Source organism: Etheostoma spectabile, chromosome 10 (genome assembly GCF_008692095.1).
Source record: "Etheostoma spectabile isolate EspeVRDwgs_2016 chromosome 10, UIUC_Espe_1.0, whole genome shotgun sequence".
Lineage (NCBI taxonomy): Eukaryota > Metazoa > Chordata > Actinopteri > Perciformes > Percidae > Etheostoma > Etheostoma spectabile.
The window spans coordinates 23146450-23153950 of NC_045742.1; the positions used below are offsets into that span (position 1 = coordinate 23146450).

Here is a 7501-nt window from a genome sequence, read left to right on the forward strand (position 1 = left end):
CCAACCCCCCACCCCCCTCTCTCTCTTTGTTTCTCTCTCTCTCTCTCTCTCTCCATATATATATATATATACATACATATATACACTACCGGTCCAAAGTTTGGGGTCACTTAGAAATTTCCATACCACTCCATTATAGACAGAATCCCAGCTGATCTGAGTGGGGGGGCTGATCTTTAATGCAATATCTACATTACCCATTATCACCAACCATTTATTCAATCATCCAAAGGCACATTATGTTTATCACTGATATCATTTTAAAAAACTAACTAGAAAAACACTGGCAACACCATTTGCAATGATTTCAGCACATAATGTAATCTGATTACTGCCCTGGTTAAAAAAACAATGCAACTGATCTCAGCTGGGATTCTGTCTACAATGGGGGCAATGGAATTTCTAAGTGACCCCAAACTTTGACCGGTATCTTACTACTCACTCACAGGCACAGACACTCACACATACCTGTTGGGAAAATAAAAAAGAACCAATAAAAAAACAAACTTGATCACACTGATAATAGAAAAATTAAAAGTTAAAAAAATAAAGTTATATTATGGAGTATGAAAACCCTTGTTCATTACATTTTACTTAATAATTGCAACCACATTGTTGTATTTATTGTTGCAAAAGGGATTTTATTACGTATGTGAACGTGCACTCCTCTCACTTTCCTGCCATGTTATCCCATTATCATAGCACGACCCTGCACTCCCGCAAAAATCGATCCTATGTTTACCTAGTGATCATTCCCCATTGTGACGATTTTCCTCTTTTTTGAAAAGTCCTTAAAAAGGAAACGTTCATTATTTTCCCAACCACCCTCAAGGACACCACCTGGGGTTGCATCACATATTATGTGAATAGAATGTTTTTGCTTGCCTTTCCCTCAAAATAGTGTTCAGGACACACTGAGCACAATTCAAATACATTTGTTAAACAGTGTTACATCCAGCAGCCGCTGTTTCAGCTCTGTTCTCCACATCTATAGGAAGCAACGAAACATCTGGACTCGATTTAGAAAAAAAATGTATTGTTTTTAGCATTAACAAACCGAATCAGTGTGTGTCAACACTAACCCAGACATGGACTAACCAGTCCATGATTTACGATTCAATTAAAGAGTAATACAAAACATTCTGTTGGAATTTAAAATGTTATGTGCTTAAACTTGTGGGTGATTGCATTATACATTCAAGTCAAAAGGTAAAAGCTTTTTCACCATAATGGAAGACATGTTGCATGCGTTTAGTTTGTTGTCATAATAATAGTTTGATTGTTTGTTACATTAAGATGTTGCAATACTTCGTTTTATGATATAAGATGTTCTGTTACTTTTTGTTATAATCCGCTCTACAAATGTGTCAGAAGTTAATTGATGATGTTCTTTAGGCCCACTGATCTTTTGCTTTGCCAGTCCTGAACTGAGGTCATAAACTTTAAGTCACATTCCAATTGAAGATACGAATGGCACCACACAGACCCACTGTGCCAAGAGACCCCACCCTTTGTGAATAAGACCAGGGTCCAGGACAGAGAGTCGCAAAAATTTGGGGTTGACCGTGTAGGTTGACTCTGTATTTGTCTCTAGATATCCTATGTAAAATGGATTCACACATCCACATGAGATTTTGACTACTAATTGAATGAACCCTGAGAATGGAGCAGGATTTAGCCCCAATAATTCACACACACACAGAGCACTCCCGAACACACACACCACACACACCACACAACACCCCCATCCTCAGGTGCCACTGAAAAGATGGATGCCTCGGTTTAATGATGTGTGCGGGGATCACTAAAATTAATTTTTAATGAACTGTTAACCAGTTAAGTGATGCCAAACAGGGGTGATGTGCCATCTTTGTTTTTGTGTTGAAAGCCTCCAATGATTATCTGAACAGTACGCAAACAAAAAAAAAGCTTTTTCTTGTCAAACTGTATCTAAACGGGACAAGTTGAAAGCATGGATGATCATTTCCAATTCAACCTTCAACACCAAATTTTGGAGTAGCAGTTTCTAATTAACTGTTTGGAGTGACGCTCCAAGGACATTGCAGAATCAAAACAACACCTAATTCTTGATTCCTCAGCCTAAAGCACCAATATACTTCTTAATCAACGGCACACTTCTTTCAGAGGCAATAATTAGAGTTTCCATCTTATCTTGGCTCAGCAAATAGTTGTTACTTAAACCACTGTTTGATGCAGTCAAACAGTTTATCAAGGACAACGTTCATGGGGCTCAGTATCTTAAAAGGAGCAGTACAGCTGGATATCATCAGCGCATAAAAATGGTAATGTGTCACTGAACTGGCTCTTATTCCTCCTAGAGGAATATAACAGAATTGGTCCCAAACAGAACCCTGAGGTACCCCACATGACAACCTGTAGTGTCCACATGATCTGGTTTACAAAAACACTGAAAGTTCTGCCAGAAGGTACAAAGTAAAAAAAAAAAAAATTAAAATATTTATCTCGGCCCCCACTGCCTATTTTTGTGCATTGCAGTATAACTTAGCACATTCTGTCGCAGAAACAATCATTTTAACAATAATAGTGACATCATTATACTATTATTAATTGTTTTGTCAACCAATTCCCACAAGTTGAGAGATCTATATATATATATTATATATAATATATAGATCTAATAATTTTCTATATTATTATATATATCTAGTATTATATATATGACAGATTGACTGAGGAAAATGGGGCAAATTGTGCTACAACATGAGTACTAACTCAATATTTAGTAATTATACACATTAAAAATAAACATTTTTGTTTTTTGTATAGGAACAAGTGTGTAGCATAGACCTTTGCCACACTCCACAGTATTTATAGTCTAAGCTAATTTGCAACGCACGTCCCAGATGGTCCTTTAAATATCTTAAAATGCAAAACCTCATAAGAAAACGCAGATGTATGGAAAGGCAACTACTCAAGAAAATGTAGCGTATGTTTTTCTCTCTGCTGAGCAACTTAATTTTACCTTGTGGCCTGCTGCTTTCATTCATGATTCCTCCAAAAAGAGCTTGAGCTCCAAAAGCCAGTTTTTGATTAGGTTCCTTTCCCCTTCTAACACACCGCACACAGGAAGCTAAAAAGGCTTTTCTCAAACAAGCTAGCGTTTACCATGTTTTCCTGGATTATCTTTTACCGGCAGTACAATATGTCTCAACTGGTGAGCACAGTTTTCTCCAAAAGGTGACTTTGTGCTGTAGAAGAAAATCTGCATCCCTCATGGTGCCGCAGTCCCCACAAACTTTACAAGAAATACTAACTTCTGCCAACTACGCGTCAATGACACAAGAGTATTGGGCAAAAGCCATTAAATGCGAGGCAACAAAAAAAAAAACGTAACCCTTTTTTTCTCTCCTCTGTGTTACTGCATTGGCCCGTAGACTTAATTCACAATCAATAACACAAATTCCCTGTAACATTAACATGCCTGATTCCAAATAGGAGGTAACAGATAATGTTTACCTGCATCAATGGTTTGCTGCAATGCAGGATTTGATTTAGGTGTCCAAATGGATTTTTAAACCAAGAAGCTCCTCATAAGACTATTTTCTGTCATTTCCTCCTGGATGGTGTCAGGTCACACGGATTGCTGATTGTCCGGCAGCTGCACTGATTGTTGATTGTCCTTCACCTGGTGCTGAGGCAAGGTAACGTAGACGGGTGGTCTCAACCTCTACGAATTTGGGTCCTGGTTTTAAGGCCCCCAGACCCTCTCTTATTTGAGCACTAGGTTGTTGTTTTGTTACCAAAAATTGCAGTTGAAATGGGCTGAATATTTAAAAGGATAAGAACCGTCGGACAAAATTATCTACTTTGTACTCCCTTTGGCACCTCCAAAGAATAACTCTCCTCCTTCATGGCATCCAATAATAACTTAATAACTCAACGTTCGGGGTGTCTGCCACCAGTTTTCAGGACCACAAATGCAAAACTCAAGTACAGGAATGAGGAGCAGGAAGCCTTTGAGTTCTTTGGTATGATAAAGCATAACGTTTCAGTTAGCCTTCTGATAGAACACAAATCAGATGGATTATTCTATAAGAGCTAAAATTCATTCAAACATCAAAAACAAACATATCTCCTGTATTGTGCCGTTAAATTACTCCACAAGGCATTGTTCTGTGGATGTAGGACACATGCTCTTTTGATGTCCAGACTCATACCATAACCATAGTTGATCTTAAATGATCAGTTTTGGACAAACATGAAATATCAGCACAGCACAGTTCATAGTGGGGACTGATAGTGTATATTACTGTATTACTTGTTGTGAAACTGTGAGCCCTGGTATTTTAGCAAAAATCCCCCAATTTTTTTCTTTATGATGTACGTGCGCAATGCAAAAGTGCGAACTAGGATAAGGAGACGGAAGAAACATGTAATTTGCAAGCTAGAAGTCAGGAAAGTGACTTCATTTTATCCAGCATGTGTAGTCGGATGCTATACTGTATAAGCTATAGAAAGAATATGACGTGACATCAGCTGAGCTCCATTCCGTGGCCAACGGCCATTATTCTGACTGTTATAGTCTGTTATCTCTCTTAAGGTCCCATGGCTTGAAAAATTTACTTTGAGTTTTTTAACATTAATGTGTTCCCCCAGCCTGCCTATGGTCCCCCAGTGCTAGAAATGGTGATAGGGTAAACCGACGCCCTGGGTATCCTGCCTGCCTTTGAGAAAATGAAAGCTGAGATGGGCTGATCTGGAATGAAAAGGGAGGCCCCTTATAGGTCTAGGGGCAATGTTACCCCCCTTTTCTCTGCTTTGTCCCAGAGATTTTGGCCCACCCATCAGACGAGAAATTATGGCTTTCAAATGAGAAAAGTGAAAAAACTCTTTTTAGGGAGAAAACCTGGGACAGACCCAGGCTATGTGGGCGGAGTCTAATGCGGGCCGTTTGGGGTTGAATGAATGAGTGTGGCAATAACAGTCTAGTAAAGATAATGAAACCGAGACAAAAAAAACTTAAAAAAAGATCATTTTTTTAAATAAGGAGTGACATGTTCGACTTCCATACCGTAGGTATTAATCCAGTTTCAATTATCAGGTTGAAAATGATGCAAAGTTCGCAAAATGTTCGGCTGCAATATTAAAAAATGTTGGATCCAACCTATCGGACCAGAAATTCTTAGCGTTTAACCCTATAAGAGCATCGTATACCCTGTGTTGCAATAGGAACAAGATAAAAATCGACAGCTACATTTTCCCTAGACAATGAGTAATCCTCTTGCCTCCTCTGCGTTATGTTGCCTCTCAATCAATAACCAAATACATAAAGTGCTGGTTCGGGGAATGTACTTTTTCTGATCTGTAATTTATCATCACTTCACTGCACTGCTTTGGCAGTACAGTACCTTAGAGACTGAGACAGTGAGTTATTACTTTTATTAATGTTTGTTAACTTTCTAAAATTTAGAGGGGTTAGCTGAACTTTCACATAACGCATTTACATCTGATTTAAACATTTTTCTCAGTGCCTAAAATGTTGCCAGTCTGAGCTTTTTTGGATTTTTTACCGTTGCCCAGGACACATTCAAGAATAGGTCAGAGAATTTCTCTGAAAACCACGGATTTCACGCCCTTTAATCTTTACATTTCCTAAGAGGAGCATGCATGTTTATAATTTCCCCCAAAAAAAGTGATTTAAAATATTGCAATGTTATCTCGGGCTCCGGGATCAATTTGTCCATTCACAAGATTGAGATCAGTTAAAAAAGCTTGTTCACAGAAAATTTAAGATCCCTCTTAATTATATATGTGGTTTACGTTTGAATCCTGGTTTCTCTCCACACCCACAATAACACACTGTAACTCAAATCATTACCAAAAACACCAGTGCATTGTATTCTCGGCATATGGTTAAAAACAAATCAAATAGCTGTCTGAATAACGGCGGTCACCGTTCGTTGAGTTATTCTTGGCGGTTATGTCATGAGCAGGCCCTGCTTGTTAAGTTTGCACAGCCTTGCACCCCCCCTGCGACAGCTCTGATGACAAACGTGCACTGGTTAGGTATCTGTTAGAGTAAATTTACCTACCGAGTCTATTCCACAATTTGAGAGGCTCTGTTACCTGCCGAAAAAAAAAGACATGGTCATTATATCATTGTGGATGCTATTGTTCCCTTACCTCTATTGGGTTAAATTCTCTTTTATTTAATATTTGCTCAGACTGTCACTGTGGACACTGGGCAATCCAAACAGACAATGTAATTTCAAAAATGATGACCAACACGTTGCAATCAAAGTGAAAACTAAAAGCCAGGCCTTTGAGCTTACATGTATCAGCAGGCATAGTCATCCTGAAATCACCCAGGATGGACTTTTAGTGTTACATTCAGTAGTCAGCTTTGCAAAATAGACATTTCACTCCGTTGTGCTCCCACTATCGAACCGAATGTGTGTTCTACCCAGGTTCCACCTCATTATTGGAAGATGCCGACTCACCCACTTGTGAATGTCATCCACCGTGCCAGGCCAATAGTAGCAGTTTATAATTGCTCTGTGGTTTTCCCCACTCTGGTGCCCACCAAAATGTCTGGAATGAAGCTCCTCAAATATTTTGGTTTACTTTGTCCACACTGGAAACAACTTTAACAGCGTGATCAGACGTGTTTCTTTTGCGCCTGCAGATTAGTAAAGATCCGCATGGACCATGCACAGCATCACTGTTTTCAAACTCCACATATCTTTATCCTGAATGTATCAGTTTTTCTCTTAATCTCTCAAAACGTCTCTTCCCAACCCCACAGCGTGTCCTTAAAATGTGAGGCACTCTTCTTCTTTAGCAAGTTGACTTGCTTGTTGGTTATCTATAATTGCAGAATGTGTGTGTATGTGTTTGCTTGCATATCTCTAGAACCTTTAGTCCATGGATTCAAACTTTTTCTTTTTTTTAAGATTATTTTTTGGGCATTTTAGGCCTTTAATTTGACAGGACAGTTGAAGATATGAAAGGGGCCGGTTGCGTCGAGGAGTAAACTTCTATATATGGGCACCCGCTCTACCAACTGAGCTATCTGGTTGCCCGGTAATGGATTTCAACTTGACAGGTGTCTTGCTACGGGCACAAGTAAGTGTGGGGCCAACGTTGCACATTGTTTGGATTAGAAATGCAAAAGATATTGTTAAATATGTACGGCAGCTAAAATGTGACATATACTTTAGACTAGGATGAGCCGAGTACTCGGCTGAAACGAGTATCCGGTACGGATAAAGCACTTTTGCCGAGTACAAGTATTATACGAGTATATGGTCAATAGGCTCGTTCGAGATAACTGCGCCTCGCCTGTAAAGTGGACGAGAGCAGCGGTAGCAGCGGGGGGCGGTGACAAAAGCTGCGGTAAAGTCGGACAGTTTCCAGCCAATTCCAGCCGCCTTCAGTGGACAGGAGTGATGAAAACACTGTGGTGCGATTCCGATTTAATAAAATATAATCAGACCCTCATACCACTGGTACACAGTCT

General features: G+C 39.3%; 1 long non-coding RNA gene across 1 annotated transcript in view; it reads left to right on the forward strand.

Moving 5' to 3' along the window:
• Window positions 1-7192, forward strand: part of LOC116696955 (uncharacterized) — a 19879-nt gene extending 12687 nt beyond the window's left edge. Inside the window, exon 3 of the long non-coding RNA XR_004333868.1 lies at window positions 7180-7192. This is a non-coding gene — a long non-coding RNA (uncharacterized LOC116696955). The remainder of the gene's footprint in view (window positions 1-7179) is intronic.
• Window positions 7193-7501: the final 309 nt, after the last annotated feature.